The 19,659-nt window shown below is 35.3% G+C and overlaps 1 pseudogene; it reads left to right on the forward strand.

The window, feature by feature from the left end:
• The first annotated feature begins 1,013 nt into the window (after nt 1–1,013).
• Nucleotides 1,014–19,431, forward strand: LOC145121347 (blue copper protein-like; annotated as a pseudogene).
• Nucleotides 19,432–19,659: the final 228 nt, after the last annotated feature.

Consider the following 19,659-nt stretch of genomic DNA (forward strand, 5'->3'; position numbering starts at 1 on the left):
AAGCAACTACATCTTAACCCTTGTACCTCATATTAATTCCAATTAACCCAAAATTAATTTTCAGTTAATTTTGATTAATTCTAAATTGATTATAATCAATTTTTAATTAATTTATCAATCATATAATAAATTAATAGATTATTTCCTCTTCTAATATCATTCCTAACTATTTATGGAAACGATGGCAACCCAAAAATGACTTGACTTTTTTTGTGCTCAAAGTGATTGATGCTGGTTGGCAGAGGTGACTAGGATGGGGTGTGACCACATCTTTAAAATGAATCTAGAAAAAGGGTGAGGTAGGATTGTTGGTCTCTCTAAAATTAAGAAAACAAACAAAAATAAAACTAATTAAAATATCAAATAATATTTAGCAACGCCAAAAACTAGTATTTTCGGGTAGGTAGTGACGGAAATTGTAACAAACCAATACCTTAAATTGGTCCGAGTTAAAAAAATTAAAAAATAAAAAATAAATAGACAGAACATACAGATTACTATAAACAAGAGGGCCCATTCCTGTAATTTACCCTATTTTTTATTTTTTATTTGTCTTCTCACGAGAAATTAAATATATAATCGAGAGCACGCATACATAAATAGCAGAGTCCAACGAATATGAGGAATGGAATCTTAGATTTGAACAAGTCATCACTTTGTTTAGCAATCATAGATTTGAACAAGTCATTAAGCACAATAATATGTTCTTTCATTCTCCTGACGCATAGAGAAATCCCATGCATGCTTCGTCATTTTCATATTTTAACAAGGAATTATAGTTATGTCATAAACACAAATAAAATAATGGAGGATCTGAAGAGTAACAGACGGCAACGATCTTTTAACATGTAGACCCTCACTCCCTCAGTTCAAGACTTGGTCATATTTGATGCCATGCCGTACAAAACTTGTTCAACGCCTTTGGAATTCCTTCTATAAATAGCCACTTCATCTAAAATCTATTTCATATAGACGCAAATAACTTGAAGCATATTGTAGTTAAGTGATCAAAGATGGCTACAAACAGGTGGAGTATCGTTTTATTTATAGCAATGGTTGCTGCAATAGCTTCTTCAGTTACTGCCAAGGAGTTCATTGTTGGTGATGATAAAGGTTGGACCCTCAACTTCGATTATCAAGCTTGGGCTTACGGCAAGAAGTTCGTTCGTTGGTGATAAACTGAGTAAGCGCTCCTTAATTGTGCTATGAGCATTAGGTTTATCGTTTAGGTTCTGAGCATGATTTTATACATGTGATAGTATCTAAATCCTATCTTTATTCTGGATGTAGTTTTCAACTATGCTGCTGGAAAACACAATGTCTTCAGAGTCAATGGAACAGTATTCCAACAGTGTATGATTCCTCCTGTTAACGAAGCTCTCACTAGTGGATACGATGTCATAACCCTTCAAACACCCGGAAGAAAATGGTATATTTATGGAGTTGGAAAACATTGCGAGCAAGGTGGTATGAAGCTTTTCATCACTGTTCTCCCTCAATCAATACCACCCCCGGCTCCTTGGGTCTCCCCTGTTCCATCAAGCAAGGTGTTTGTGGTTGGTGACGATAAAGGATGGACCTTGAACTTTGATTACCAAGCTTGGGCCAAGGGAAAACAATTCTTTGTCGGGGACAAACTTGGTATATTTTCTTATAAACCACTGTAATGTTTTATGTTTTCAAATTAAGGCAATTGCTAACTGGTTAAATATGTATATATAATTGATATAGTCTTCAGATACGCTGTGGGAAAGCATAATGTGTTCAGAGTAAATGGAACTTCCTTCCAACAATGTACTATCCCTGCTGCTACTGAAGCTCTCACAAGTGGATACGATGTGATCACCCTTGAAACCCCTGGGAGGAAATGGTATATTTGTGGTGTCGGAAAGCACTGTTTGATGGGACTGAAACTTTTCATCAATGTACTCCCCCAGTCAACATATCCTCCTCCTCCGTACCATGGAGCACTTAAACTTGCACCACACAAATTCTAGGTTGCATGAATTGCTTTCTCTTTTATGTTGTTAAAAGAAGCTTTTGTTATGGTCTGATCATGCATCATAATATTTATTATATTTGTCATATGTGTGTCTTTTTTTTTCTGGTATTTATTGGCTGGAACCAATTAATTTGTTCCCTAATATTATTATGGACTCATTCGTGTAATTCAGAAATATATTATTTATGCTCTACAATCTTTTAATTTGATTGACTTAACTGACTACACTATTAGAAAAAACGAAAATACCTACAGCAAGATCCGTAGGTATTCCGTAGGTATACGGGTTTACCTACGGAATTGTGACGAAATGGGTGCCGTAGCATAATTGCTCGTGGGTAATTCTTAGCGACGGAATTGCGACGGAATATCGACGACGGACACTTACCTACAGATTACCGACGGAAGTCATTTGCGACGACATTGCGACGGAGTACCTACGGACACTTACCTACATATTACCGACGGAATACCTACGGAAAAAAATACCGACAGAATTGTGACGGATTACCTACGGAATTCCCTTTTGACTGGTATGGACTTATTTACCGACAGGCGTGCTTACCGACGACATTTCCGTCGGTAATAGTCATTTTATTTAATTATTAAATTTAAATATAAAATATTTCCATTTTTTTTGTCAAATATGCAAGATAAGTAAACACAAACATAATAACACTACAATTAAGGTTTCAAAATACACAAAAAGTGTTCCAAATACACCAAGTTTGCAAAATAAGTGGACACATTCATTTGTTCCATTGTCACAACATTCATACCAACTAAAAATTAACAAACATTCATTCCAAATACCAACATGCATAACTTATACACCATCCTCGGGTGGAGTATGAGGTGGAGTATGAGGGGGATCATTGGCTTGATTTGTTGTACCATTCATCATCATCGCCATCCTTTCCATTTGTTGTACCATTTGTTCTTGCAATTGTCGCATGTTAGAAACTTCTTCACATAACCTATCAACGTAAAAAACGATAATAACAATGTACTTGAATTTATTATAACAAAATAGCAATGTACTTTTGTTTTTAATCAATTGTATCCATAATAACAAAATACTACTTAACTTGTAAACCATAATAACAATGTACTTTTGTTTATTATCAATGTAATCCATAAGCACAACAAACCACCTAACTTTTAAACCATAATAACAATGTACTTTTGTTTTTAATCAATTTTATCTATAATAACAACATACCTCTTCTTGTGTGTTGTTGTTGGATTGGGTGGACCGGGTAGATTCGGAAGATGTTATCCCAGAAACCACAAAATTGGCATCCGATGCTCCTATACCATAGATAAGACCCTTCTTTTTTCCTCCTGTTCTCCGAATTTGGCTTTCAACCCATACCTCCGCATCGTGTCTATGGTTTGCCGGGTCTTCTCCATATTTCATCACTAACCCCTCTAGATATGCATCCTACAATTTACCAAAACAACACCCTTGTCATATACAAAAAAATTGAGACAGTCAATATAAAAAAATAATGTACTTTTGCATCTTTGGCTGTTTCAGAGCAATATTCTATATTTTCACGTTCTCCCTCGAAATATCTTTTCTTCGACTCACTGGTGCCATGTGTCTTCACGTATAGATCACAAAATTCGGGATCTTTACCCAGATGTGCTTTCTACATAAAAGACAAAGTATAATTGATGCAGTCAGTGTTAAAAAAACAAGAATAATAAATTTTACAATTATGATACCAACCAATCTACGACGGTGCTCGGCATATCCTATGCTACCAGCCGTATGCCTTGATGTCTTCCCATTGGAATCAGGGGTGTTCCGGTTCGTCTGAGCAGCATCCGACAACTTTTGCCATTTCTCTGTGCTCCAATGTTGTTAAAAGAAATATATATTTAATAATATAATAAGTAATAAAAATCAACAAAATAAAACAATAATATATTGTATCTCTTACATCACACAAGCGTGGCCACACAGACTCTGGTACCATATGGGGACGGTATTGATACATCTCTGGAAAGTATTTAGAAAAATCTTTTTTAAGTGGTAACCCATCACGCCGTGCCATTCTGGCAGATAACTTCCTCAAACCCCTCATCCGGTCCCTGTTCTTTCCTTGAGGACATTATTGAATGCTGTATATATCGACTCATTCTCCGTTGTGTACCACCTATATTTTGTCTATAAAAAAATAAAAAGTATACTTAAAAATAGAAAGTAAAAAGAAATGAGTTTAAGATACAATAATAAATATTTAATATACTACCCTAAAACGTGCAAACATATGTTTACGAGTCTTTTCCGTGATGCTCTTATATGTAGGCCACGCATCATCCATACTCTGCCAAAAGAGATCCACAACCGCACTGTGGATAGAATGATCACCAAACCTACAAAAAGAACATATATAAGTGTAATTACAACATCAAAAATTAAATATTTAAAAGATGAAAACACTAACTTATCCCCTTCTTTGTGGATAATGGGCAACGATGAGTCATCAAAATCACCAGCATTCGAGCCATGATCGCCTGAAATATCTCTGGAGGCGGAGCCATGTGGCGTCAGTGGTGTGTGTGGCATGACCGGTGTATCTGGCATCGACATCTCTATGCCTCCACCCTCAAAAAAATAATCCTGAAACCCATCACCACCATGGGTTCTCAAAACTGTAGGTGAGGTCCGACAACCCCTTTGTGGGTGGAGGGGTGGGGGCGGGGGTGGGGGTGAGGGCTGGAGCCCATAGCCTGTTTGTGTAAGTGGAGGTCGGGGCCAATAGCATGTCTATGAGGGATGTAATCGATGGCTCATCTGTTGGGGTTGGGGTTGGGGCTGGGACACATAGCCCATCTGTTGAGCCTGGCGCATAACCCCAGCTAAGTCTGCTAGAGGATCAGCCATGTTGGTTTGCGGAGTAATGGCACCTTGACTATTGGAGCCTGCGACTTCAGTGATCATAGGCATGTCGATCGGTGTGAGCAACGTCGTATGACGTGGCTCTTCAGTAGAATTAGGGGATGCCACCCCCCCTACGCCCCGTACTGCCAGAAGAAGGGTTGTTCTTCCGGCCTTTATCATTTCGTCCATTACCCGACATGCTGCATTTAATAGAACAAGAATGGTCAGATATATAATATAAGATTCATAAGTCAAGACAAAACAAATGTTTAAAACAACGAGATGTCCATACCAAACTCATTACAAAAACAACGTTTCATTATAAGGTTAAAAAAGACAATGCCCCTAACATCAACAAATACAACGCTCCTAACATAAACAAAAGATAATGCTCCTAATATTCGTCCCCATCATCTTCATCTTCAAATTCTTCTTCTGAATAAAACAACTCGTTTCCATAATCTTCGTCTTCAGAACCTTCCTCTTCTTCGTCTTCCTCCCTAGATCCCTCATTCTCGTCATCAGATATTTGCTCATATGTATTTATAGTTGAGGCTAGGCATAATCGTTCTGCACGAGTTACAGTAACAGGTGACTCAAACCGTTCTTCACCCTGAAAGATTTATTCTGCTTCCATTTCAGCTTCGGTGACTTCAAATACCCCTCTTGGTTTTGTTTTGATAACCATCCACTTATCTTTCGTCTCATTTTCCATTGAAGGGTATGGTGTATAAAAGACTTGTTCTGCTTGTGATGCCAAACAAAATGGGTCGTCAGTTTGAAGTCGAGAGTTGGTTTTGACATCAATCAACTTGTTTTTGTTGACTATTACACCATCTTTATTATCAAACCAAATACAATTAAACAGAACAACAGTCTAGGGCCCGCTACTATAATACTCAACCTCTAAGATCTCTTGCAATATGCCGTAGTAGTCTGACTCTTGTTCATCATTATACGTCTCCCCTCTCACACATACTCCAAAGTTATTAGTCACACGACCCTCACCGTATTGTTGAGTGTGGAACTTATAACCATTTACAAAATACCCATTATGAAAATGAGCATGTCTCGATGGTTTCTCAGCTATAACTTCTAAGTGTTTAGCACTTCCATCGGGTGTCTTATTCATTACCTAAAATGAAAACATACACACATTGTGTTGGTTAATGATGTGTAAATAATAATCGGTACTAGTGAACTGGTTCTACTTACTCTGTCTTCAAACCATTCAGCAAAGAATTTATCTCTTAAATCTGAAACCGATTCATTTGGATTCGTTTTCATGAACAGCTCATCAAACTCGAGGATGTAAGGGTTAGCTTCTTTACAATTAAGTAATATGTAGGTGTGCGCCTTGTGAAGGTCTTTATCACTCAAGGGTTTTCGTTTTCCACTTTTTTCATATAATCTTCTTGATGGGACGACAAAGATGCTAAGTGGAGCTTCTCCACTCGAAAACCTATGACTTTGCGGTGCGAAATTTCGTGCCTCTCGATTATGGCATGTCTCAATCGTCGGGTCAAAATATAAAGAACAATAGGTAGCAAGTTCATTCACTAGATGTTCATTGACGATTGAACCCTCAACCCTTGCTTTGTTCCTGATTCTTCTTTTAATTATGCCCAGTTTCCTATATTTAAAAAGTATGAATGATATCTTAGGAATACCACAAATAACTTTAAAAATGTTAGATATATAATATTAAAATAGGGTGATTACCTCTCGTATTGATACATCCATCTGTATTGTACCGGACCACCAACAATAGCTTCATCTGCTAAATGTATGACCAAGTGTTCCATGGAATTAAAGAAGCCAGGAGGGAATATTTGCTCCAACTTGCACATGGTTTGAATAATACTACGTTTCATATCGAACAAGTCGCAAACATCCAACGTTTTTTAGCATAATACTCGAAAGTACATAGATATCTCCGATATGACCTCGTATATTTTTGTTGAAACAAACCCTATTACGGCTAGGGGAAGCAACCGTTGCATAAACACGTGACAGTCGTGGCTTTTGAAACCATAAAAACTATAATCTTTGATGTTTACGCAGTTCCCGATATTAGATGCATACCCGTCAGAAAATTTGAGATTTTTCAACCAAACACATACTTTTTTAACATCTTCCTTTTCCAATGTGTAATCTCCAGGCTTCTTCCGAGTCTTCCTATTGTTTTCCGTGATGGGGTTTAGTATAGGTCGGTCACAAAGTATCTCAATATCCTCTCTTGCCTTTATATTGTCCTTGGACTTTGGGGTGCCCATTGAAGTCTGAAACATATTTTCAAAAAAATTCTTCTCGATATGCATCAAATCGAGGTTGTGTCGGATCAATAGGTGACGCCAATATGGAAGCTCCCAAAAGATGCTATTCTTTACCCAGTTGTGTGTAATACCAAAACCATGAGGTTTTATATAATTTGGACCATAAGGAGTACCGTTGTATACAGTGGGGAAATGTTGGATTTTCTCCCAAATATATTCTCTGGTTGGGTGTATACCGTTGTATACACTTCATGACCCTTCACTTTCTTGCCTTTTAAAAAATTAATTGTATCATTTCGGAATATGTGTCTTTCGGGTAGATGTTTTCTATGACAGTCAAACCAACACGGTTTTTGTCCATTGGAAAGTCGGAATGATTCTGTTTGGTGCATGCAATAAGGGCAAGCTAAAGTACCATGCGTGCTCCATCCGGATAGCATTGCATAAGCAGGAAAGTCACTAACTGTCCATAAAAGTACAACCTTCATCTGAAAATTGGTCATTCGATAGGCATCATATGTTTCAATGCTATCTGTGAACAACATCTTCAACTCGTCGATCAAAGGTTGTAAAAAAACATCCAAATTCTATCTGGGGCTCTTCTTCCCGGGAATGATCAACGGAAGTTGTATGTACTGATGTTTAAAAGCCAACCAAGGGGGTAGGTTGTAAACGGTGATAAACACCGGCCAACATGAATAGGGAGTTGTGTTTGAATTATTAGGACTAAACCCATCGGTTCACAACCCGAGACGAATGTTGCTCGTCTCTTTTGCAAAATCAGGAAAGGTTCTGTCAAAATGATTCCATGCTTTACCTTCACTGGGATGTATCATCTTTTCTGGATCTACTGGATGATCTGAATGCCAAGTTAAATGTTTGGCTGTCTTCCTTGAATAGAACAGCCTTTGAAGTCTCGGTCCAATCGGCATGTAAGTCAAGACCAAATTAGGAACCTTCCTCCCTTTGTCTTTGTATCTATTTTCGCCACATACTACACAATGATCCAGCTCAACAAACTGACCCCTGAATAGCATGCAATGGTTTATACATACATGAATCCATTGTTAAGGCAATTTTAGTGGCTTCAACATTTTCTTGGTCTCGTAGAAGCTATTAGGAAGCTTCTCGCCAATTGGTAGAATGTCTTTAACTATCGAAAGTAGTCTATCAAATGACGTGTCTGAAATATTAGATTGTGATTTCCAGTCCAATAATCTAGTGGTGGCAGAGAGTGTGGAAGATTTTGTACACCCGTCCCATAAAGGCTCACTCGCTTGTTTCAAAATTTTATAAAAATTTTGGGCTTCAAGATTTGGGTGTTGTGGTGTTTGTTGATAATAAGAAGCTTCGGGTTTGTTGCGTTCAAGTAAGCAAAATCCAAAAAAAATTGACATAATGTGGCCATTGGGTATTAAACAAACGATTACTATCAAGTCTCTTCATGTACATCCATTCTCTATTAGACAACATTTCAATCTACAACTACTAATATACAATTGTTAGAACTCCAAACTAAACATGATAGAAATATAACATGCCATTTAATCTAACATATAATCTAAAATCGAAACAATCAACAGTTTTAGTCTTATAAGCTGTCTCATGCAACAACACAACAACAAAAGTTCATAATCCGTCACATTTTTAGAATCTGTCCCAGTTTTCCATTATACAATTCATAAATTAATAAAATATTCAAATCATTAATTCCACTGTTTCATAATAAGATATATGTTTTAACTTTGAAAGTAAAACCTTATACAACCAAATCTTGACACCAGATATTGTTACCCACCAACATGGACAAAATATTAACCTTGATAAAAAAACTAGAACAAACATGGACAGAATATTAAATTACCATATTAACCTTGATAAAAAAATTAATTTAAAATACCTTTCATATCTAATGATTCTGCATAATTAGCTAATAATAAGAATCTTGTGTAAAATTTCCAAAAACAATACAAAATCAAAACTAGAATCTTGATTAATTTCTTTTTCATTCAATAGACTACAAGACTGAAACTCTATCCACACAGAATTTCCCATGAATCCTCGTCTCTCTAACTTTAACCACTCCATCCTCTCAACCTGATACTCATCTAAATTAGTGGGAAATTCCATCCTATCGTTCGATCCAGAAAAGAAACTCTACTCGAAGGGGGAACACAATCGGGTGCAGAAATTAGTGGGAAATTCCTAATCATGGAACTTACGTGTTTATTTGACAGCTTTTGAAGTTATTTTAGGGGATTAAAATAGATGCATTGAAGTTATTTTAGGGATTTACCTGGACAAGAAATCGAGCAAAGAGGGGTTCCACCAAAGGGAGATATGCGCTGGGAGATACGCCGGGAGATGCGTCGGAGCTACGCCGGAAAAAACGCCACCGAACGGAGGGAAAAATCGGTAAAATGGGGAAGAAGGAGGAGGAGGCGTTCACTGTGTTGGAGAGGGTTTCGAACGTTTTTTTTAATTAGTGTTTCAGTCTTTGAGCAAAAAGGCGTATATCTGATTTTCATTAAAAATTTACCGACGGAAACGTCGTTACCGACGAATCTACAACGAAATAGCGACGGAATACAAAAAAATTCAAGTTTGGTGCAAGAATCGAACTTGGGTCACTCGTGGAAACAACCAACACAGATACCATACGGCAAGGCATGCCACATCCGAAAATAATCCTCCACTCTTCGTTTTATACACTACGACTTTGCTTTATTATTATTATTATTATTATTATTATTATTATAATAATAATGAATAATAAAAATTATTTATCATTATTATTATTACTATTATGATATTTTATTATTATATTTTTTTTATATTCATATCTTATTATTATTATTATTATTATTATTATTTATACATACATACATACACATACACAATTACACAAACATTCACATATACCCATAGACACATACATTCATAGAGGTTGGTCAATATGTATAACCATGTGCACCTATAGATCCGTTACTCCTTTCACACAGTTACTTCTTTCACATACATTCACACATATGTACATATGCATACATACACATACACAATTACAAAAACATTCACATATACCCATAGACACATACATTCATACAGGTTGGTCAATGTGTTTATGTATGGATGTATGTATGTATGTATCTATGAATGTATGTGTATGTATGTATATATGTGTATATGAATCTATGTGTGTGTGTGAATGTGCGTCTAAGAATGTATGTGTGAATGTATGTTTTTATAGGTATATATGAATGTATGTGTAAATGTGTATGTGTAGGTGTATGTATGTATATGTACATATGTGAATGTGAATGTAATTTTAAAGTGTGAAATGAGTAACGGATAAAAATGAGTATGCCACTATAAACATCTAGGTATCATGTATAACTCGGTGATAGTATAGATAATCATGTATAATAGAGGTGCGAAAAAAACGACTTCCGGTGCCCGAAATCTCGAAAAAAAAAGTTTGTAGGTAATCCGTCGGAAATTACCGATGGAATAGCAACGAATATCCTCTTTCGTAGGTAATTACCTACGGAACAAGCCATCCGTCGCCATTTCGTCGGTAATTTCCGACGGATTACCTACGAATATTTTTTATTTTTAACATTTGGGGCACCGGACGTCGTTTTTTTCGCTTCGTTTTTTTCGCACTTCTATTATACATAATTATCAATACTATTACCAAGTTATACCTAATATATATGTGTATAACCATGTGCACCTATAGATCCGTTACTCCTTTCACACAGTTACTTCTTTCACATACATTCACACATACACACATATGTACATATGCATACATACACATACACAATTACAAAAACATTTACATATACCCATAGACACATACATTCATACAGGTTGGTCAATGTGTTTATGTATGGATGTATGTATGTATGTATGTATGTATCTATGAATGTATGTGTATGTATGTATATATGTGTATATGAATCTATGTGTGTGTGTGAATGTGCGTCTAAGAATGTATGTGTGAATGTATGTTTTTATAGGTATATATGAATGTATGTGTAAATGTGTATGTGTAGGTGTATGTATGTATATGTACATATGTGAATGTGAATGTAATTTTAAAGTGTGAAAGGAGTAACGGATAAAAATGAGTACGCCACTATAAACATCTAGGTATCATGTATAACAAGGTGATAGTATATAGATAATCATGTATAATAGAGGTGCGAAAAAAACGAAGCGAAAAAAACGACGTCCGGTGCCCGAAATCTCGAAAAAAAAAGTTTGTAGGTAATCCGTCGGAAATTACCTACGGAATAGCGACGGATATCCTCTTTCGTAGGTAATCCGTAGGTAATTACCTACGGAATAGGCCATCCGTCGCCATTCCGTCGGTAATTTCCGACGGATTACCTACGGATATTTTTTATTTTTGACATTTGGGGCACCGGACGTCGTTTTTTTCGCTTCGTTTTTTTCGCACTTCTATTATACATAATTATCAATACTATTACCAAGTTATACCTAATATATATGTGTATAACCATGTGCACCTATAGATCCGTTACTCCTTTCACACAGTTACTTCTTTCACATACATTCACACATACACACATATGTACATATGCATACATACACATACACAATTACAAAAACATTCACATATACCCATAGACACATACATTCATACAGGTTGGTCAATGTGTTTATGTATGGATATATGTATGTATGTATGTATGTATCTATGAATGTATGTGTATGTATGTATATATGTGTATATGAATCTATGTGTGTGTGAATGTGCGTCTAAGATTGTATGTGTGAATGTATGTTTTTATGGGTATATATGAATGTATGTGTAATTGTGTATGTGTAGGGGTATGTATGTATATGTACATATGTGAATGTGAATGTAATTTTAAAGTGTGAAAGGAGTAACAGATAAAAATGAGTACGCTAAAAAAACTCGGTGGCGTACTCATTTTTATCCGTTACTCCTTTCACACTTTAAAATTACATTCACATTCACATATGTACATATACATACATACACCTACACATACACATTTACACATACATTCACATATCCTCATAGACACATACATTCACACATACATTCATAGACATACATTCATACATATATCCACACATACATTCATAGACACACATTCACACATACATTCATAGAGACACATTCACACATACACATACATTTATATACACACATATACATACATACGCATACATTCATACATAATAATAATAATAATAATAATAATAATAATAATAATAATAATAATAATAATGGAAATAATGGTAATAATAATAATAATAATAATAATAATAATAATAATAGTAATTGAAATAATAATAATAATAATAATAATAATAATAATAATAATAAATTAATAAATGACGGATTTGTGACAGAAAGTATACAAATTAGTCTTTTTGTCAGTGCCGTAGCTATTCCGTCGGTATTTACCGACGGATATAACATCCGTCGGTATTCTGTAGCTGTTCCGTCACAATATCGTGAGTAATTTAGGGCAACGTTTTCCGTCGGAATTCCGTATATATTCCGTAGGTAATTTCCGACGGAATTTTTCTGTAGGTAATTTTCATAGGTATTCTCATTTTTTCTAGTAGTGCTATTACAAGTCTTATACGTTTTATATCTTGGATGATATTATTTCGCAATTTGCATTTTAGTAAATCCGCAAATTTTCGGGGTATAATTTTCGGTCCATGTGCAGTTGTTATATAAGTTTCGGTCCAACCTTTGGGTGGTAACCAAGAATCATAACATGAATGGTATAAAATTTGTTTAATTTAAATCACATATGAAGAGATGAAGGTGGTAACCTAGAATCATAACACAAATTAATGGTATAACTACATAGTACAGAGAGACCATTCTTTTGGCAATAGTTGGTAGATGCCAAAGATCACGACTATACGTTTAGTATATTTCACATCGGTGTTATATATATATATATATATATATATATATATATATATATATATATATATATATATATATATATATATATATATATATATATATATATATATAGGGCTAACTTATAATGTGGATGGTAAGTATTGTGTGGATATAGGGATGAATGTGGACCAAGAGTTTAAAATACATATTCTAATAGAATACATATTATGATTGAATACAAATTCTAACAGAATACATATTCTGATTGAATGAATATTTTGAAAAATAACAAAATTTTGAACCGTGAGTTGAAGAATAACAACATTCTTAAAGAATAATCATCTATTATTAATATTATTGAAGAATCTAAGGTCCAAAAATAAAGAAAAAAACAATTTTTACTGTTACATTCTATAAAAATACAATGTCGTTTTTTTGAATTTTTGTCAAGTTCTATAAGAATACAAGCTTTATAGTAAGTAAGTCTTGAAAAAATCTTCATTTTATAAGAATATTCTCATTCTTCCTAGAAGGGGATTTATTTCCTTTGGCTTTAGATCTTCAACTAACGAGTAAACAAAGACCTGTATTAAAAAAAACAGAAATAAGCATGAGAATAAGATTATACAAATAACAAGGAAAAATGTGGTTTAGAGATTAAGTTTTATGGCTGAATTAAGAAAAACTTGACAGCTTCAAACTTTACAATTACTAAAAGCTATGTGGGTTATGACCTTTTTAGAAAACAACATCACTATATTTTCAAGAATTCATATGGTTCATTCATTGTCTTCTACCACACTTAGAAACACCATTATGTATATATACAGACAAACAAATCCACATAAAAACATCAATTCTATAGAAATTGCTATGCATAAGAATTAGGTGTACGCATCTAAGAATCTAAGAATCGACTCAACTGGTACATTTAAGAAAAATTTAAGGACACCAAAACTCAGAATTATGTAAAGATGTGGACGAAGGATAAGAAAAAGAAAACCTGCTATCAATCGGAGCAACACTCCTCTTCATCTTCGTGGGTTGTCTAGTACCATCGTAGGAGGGCTTTCTGATTAGTCAAGAGGTTGCAGGATACAACCCCTCGTCACCACTGTCTTCGCCATCTCCTTCCTTGAAAATTTGTCGAGCATCGGAGGTATCCATCTCGTTGCTGCATCCATTAAACCTCCATCGCTGGTAGAATTACCTGGTGGTCAGGAGGGCAGTAGCCTCCTTCGCATCTCCCCAGATCATGTGTTGTTGCTGCTTGCCTTAACCCTCTCGGATCAGCCTTCTCCCTTCTCTTCACATTTGATTGCCGGAGCAAACCCTGCGCTGCTTTTCCCCTTCGGCCTCGCCGACCCCGGAGACGACGACCTCCCCTCTTCCCTCTGTCTCTTTAACCTCTTCGAACCCCGGAGACGATCTCGATTGGTCACGACATCCGGAATAGCGGACAACGCACCTGAGAACTTCCCTCCGACGATCTTGACATCTTCGATGGAAGCAGGAGGCGATTTTGTGTCGACGATCTTGACATCTTCGATGGAAGCGGGAGACGATTTTGTGGGTGCGGATGAAATAGGCAGTAGGGTTTTAAATAAAGTAATTTGCCTAAATTAAAGGGTGGAAGATTTAATTAATTATTTATTAAAATTAAATAATACTTGGCCCATATTAATCCCTACATCCACACAATATTTGTTAATCCACATTTGAACCTACCTCTCTCTCTCTCTCTCTCTCTCTCTATATATATATATATATATATATATATATATATATATATATATATTAGAACTGGAAAAAATCGACGCAACCCGCCAACCCAATCCGAACCCAACCCAAAATTAGCGGGTTGGGTTGTGTGACAACTAGTAAATTTAGGGTCAAGTAAAGCCTACATTGTAACCATGAACAAATGAATACATAATATAACCTTGTTGCAATTGATTCTTATAAATTGAATTTCGTCCTTGAAATAGATGTAGATGACATGTTAATTTTTGGTACTGACCAAGATCAAATAGATGAAACAAAGCAATTATTGTCATTTAAATTCTCCATGAAAGACTTAGGAGAGGCTGATGTAATTCTTGGTATAAGTATTAAAAGGGTGACAAGGGATTAGTAATGAATCAAAGTCATTATGTTGAGAAAAATCTCAAACGGTTCAATTTTGTGATTGTTCTCATATGAGAACTCCTATGGATTTAAGTGTGAGATTAATTCCTAACACTGTCATTCCTATTTCACAATTGGAGAACTCTAATGTTATTGGTAGCTTGATGTATACAATGACAAGTACCAGGCCTGATATTGCTTATGCAGTGGAAAAATTGAGCAGATACACTAGTAATCTTAGTTTTCAACATTGGAAAGTAGCCAGTAGCGTTTAAGGCATATAATGGCAAGTCTAGACACTTAGGTGTTAGACACGGTGTGATTAGAGAACTAGTCACAAATAGTGTGATTTCAGTTGAATTTGTGAAATCAAAACAAAATTTGGCAAATCATTTGACTAAAGGTCTGACAAGAGACTTAGTGCACAAATCAGTTATTGGGATGGGATTAAAGTCCATTTAATTCTGTAACGATGAGACAACCAATTCCTTTCTAATATGACATTAGGAGTTGAATTCAATGTGGAAAGCTCACACATGTAGATTGGAACACATAAAGTATACATCCCAGGTATGTATTCGATTCTATAAATTGACCAGGTTGAAGCTTAACTTCTTAATAATTCATTTGATAAAATTTCTGTGAAGATATATAACGTAAAGGAATTACCTACATGATTGTGAAGTGTAGCCGCATTTCAAGAAGTTGGGTACTTAACCTTAATACAGTCATGAGAGGATTAGGACACACAACGACTTTATAATAGTGTCAATTTGTATTTCGCTAGAAAGTTCAATAAACTAGTATGTATTTTACTTTCATGTATTCAATTGAGTTTAAACGTTCAATTCTTAGAACACCCTAATTCTCGAGTATTTGAATTGTTTGTACTAAAATGGGAACTCAACCATTTCGACACTTTCATCTGTGTATTTCTTTGGCTTGCTCAGATAATTTTATGTTAGTTCATGGGTTACACTAAAATGGGGGAGGATTGTTAGTGATTTTAGTGACACCTGACATTTTTTGTAATGGGAACTGACATGTGAGCTAAGGGGTTTATGGTTTCTACTATATGTTATATGTTTTGGTGAATACGGAGTGCATAGATATATAAAGATCGAATTATAAGATGGTACGACAAAAAGGAGGATGTTAAGGGGGTCGCACCCCTTGCAGGGTTCTAGGGGCAGCGCCCGTAGTGCTTAACGGGGTCCAAGGGGCAGAGCCCATGGTGGTGGTCCCTTTGAATTAGTTTCTTTATAGAAAATCTGAATTCTAGTGCGTGATTATGGTAAGATTGACAAATCTTGTCAGTTTTGGAAGTCATTGATTATGCCATTAATTTTGAGATTTTATTAACTAATTTAGAAGATTAAACCCTAATCTGCCATGCATATATATATAGCTCTTCTTTTGAGCCACGCACATAACCCTTTTTAGCTCTTCTTCTTCTTCAAAAACGAATTTAATTAGAACTCTCTGGCGATTTGGTTTGTATTTTCTGTGCCTAGATACACAAATGTCATTTTGATTTATCCTAGATTGGATTTCCTGTAACCCAGACATAGGGTGGAAATATCAGTTCGGAAAGTAAATTTACATGATCCATAAGAAATCCAGCTCTCCACCATCACCCTATTCATATATCCCCAGTGTTACACTAATGACCCCTTAAGGTGATGCACATCTTCGAAACCGCCAGTAAATTAACTCTTCGTGAAGCCCAAGATTAACCACCTCTATTTTCTTTTGAAAATGGCACCATATCAACTATCACAACCACCATTGAGCGACCACCAACAACGACAATCGTTTTAGAAAACGTTTGAATCATAGCCTTCCTCTGATTTTTGACACTCTATTAGAAAATCATTTTGCATACCTCGCAAATCGAAATGACTACCACCCATCTATACATCATTAGAAATCCATTGAGAACTCAATGTGTTCTAGAAATAGGTGGTTTAGTACTGGATCTTGATTGTTATCTTGATCGTTTGATTTTGGTTTTTATTTCATACATCAGTAATCCCGTACTATATTTGGATATTCATTAGTATTGGTTTTGATTTCATTAATTTTGATTTTATTTCACCATGTTTGACTTTGTTTGGCATAAGGTCTGGTTTTGATTATCCTTAATGGTTTTGGTTTCATACATTAATAATCCCGTATTAGATTTTGATTTTCCTTAGTATTGGTTTTGATTTTATTAGGTTTGATTTTATTTCACCATATGTTTAAGTGTGATTGGCATAAGGTATAGTTTTGATTATCATTACGTTCAGTTTTTGTTCTCATCGGATTTGATTTTGATTTTCATCAGGCTTGGTTTTAATATTGATCATGTTAGATTTTGTTTTTATTAGTTTTGTGTTTGATTACAGCTTTCAGGTTTTATTTTGATATCAGTTTTTTTTTGGTGCTCAAAGTGATTGATGGTGGTTGGCAGAGGTGACTAGGATGGGGTGTGACCACATCTTTAAAATGAATCTAGAAAAAGGGTGAGGTAAGATTGTTGGTCTCTCTAAAAGAAAACAAACAAAAATAAAACTAAATAAAATACCAAATAATATTCAGCAACACCAAAAACTAGTATTTTCGGGTAGGCAGTGACGGAAATTGTAACAAACCAATACCTTAAATTGGTCCGAGTTAAAAAAATTAAAAAAAAAATAAATAAATAGACAGAACATACAGATTACTACAAACAAGAGGGCCCATTCCTATAATTTACCCTATTTTTTATTTTTGATTTGTCTTCTCACGAGAAATTAAATATATAATCGAGAGCAGGCATACATAAATAGCAGAGTCCAACGAATATGAGGGATGGAATCTTAGATTTGAACAAGTCATCACTTTGTTTAGCAATCATAGATTTGAACAAGTCATTAAGCACAATAATATGTTCTTTCATTCTCCTGACGCATAGAGAAATCCCATGCATGCTTCGTCATTTTCATATTTTAACAAGGAATTATAGTTATGTCATAAACACAAATAAAATAATGGAGGATCTGAAGAGTAACAGACGGCAACGATCTTTTAACATGTAGACCCTCACTCCCTCAGTTCAAGACTTGGTCATATTTGATGCCATGCCGTACAAAACTTGTTCAATGCCTTTGGAATTCCTTCTATAAATAGCCACTTCATCTAAAATCTATTTCATATAGACGCAAATAACTTGAAGCATATTGTAGTTAAGTGATCAAAGATGGCTACAAACAGGTGGAGTATCGTTTTATTTATAGCAATGGTTGCTGCAATAGCTTCTTCAGTTACTGCCAAGGAGTTCATTGTTGGTGATGATAAAGGTTGGACCCTCAACTTCGATTATCAAGCTTGGGCTTACGGCAAGAAGTTCGTTCGTTGGTGATAAACTGAGTAAGCGCTCCTTAATTGTGCTATGAGCATTAGGTTTATCGTTTAGGTTCTGAGCATGATTTTATACATGTGATAGTATCTAAATCCTATCTTTATTCTGGATGTAGTTTTCAACTATGCTGCTAGAAAACACAATGTCTTCAGAGTCAATGGAACAGTATTCCAACAGTGTATGATTCCTCCTGTTAACGAAGATCTCACTAGTGGATACGATGTCATAACCCTTCAAACACCCGGAAGAAAATGGTATATTTATGGAGTTGGAAAACATTGCGAGCAAGGTGGTATGAAGCTTTTCATCACTGTTCTCCCTCAATCAATACCACCCCCAGCTCCTTGGGTCTCCCCTGTTCCATCAAGCAAGGTGTTTGTGGTTGGTGACGATAAAGGATGGACCTTGAACTTTGATTACCAAGCTTGGGCCAAGGGAAAACAATTCTGTGTCGGGGACAAACTTGGTATATTTTCTTATAAACCACTGTAATGTTTTATGTTTTCAAATTAAGGCAATTGCTAACTGGTTAAATATGTATATATAATTGATATAGTCTTCAGATACGCTGTGGGAAAGCATAATGTGTTCAGAGTAAATGGAACTTCCTTCCAACAATGTACTATCCCTGCTGCTACTGAAGCTCTCACAAGTGGATACGATGTGATCACCCTTGAAACCCCTGGGAGGAAATGGTATATTTGTGGTGTCGGAAAGCACTGTTTGATGGGACTGAAACTTTTCATCAATGTACTCCCCCAGTCAACATATCCTCCTCCTCCGTACCATGGAGCACTTAAACTTGCACCACACAAATTCTAGGTTGCATGAATTGCTTTCTCTTTTATGTTGTTAAAAGAAGCTTTTGTTATGGTCTGATCATGAATCATAATATTTATTATATTTGTCATATGTGTCTTTTTTTTTTTTCTGGTATTTATTGGCTGGAACCAATTAATTTGTTCCCTAATATTATTATGGACTCATTCGTGTAATTCAGAAATATATTATTTATGCTCTACAATCTTTTCATTTGATTGACTTAACTGA

Source organism: Lactuca virosa, chromosome 6, assembly GCF_052849685.1.
Source record: "Lactuca virosa cultivar CGN04683 chromosome 6, Lactuca_virosa_CGN04683_v6, whole genome shotgun sequence".
NCBI classification, from domain to species: Eukaryota; Viridiplantae; Streptophyta; class Magnoliopsida; order Asterales; family Asteraceae; genus Lactuca; species Lactuca virosa.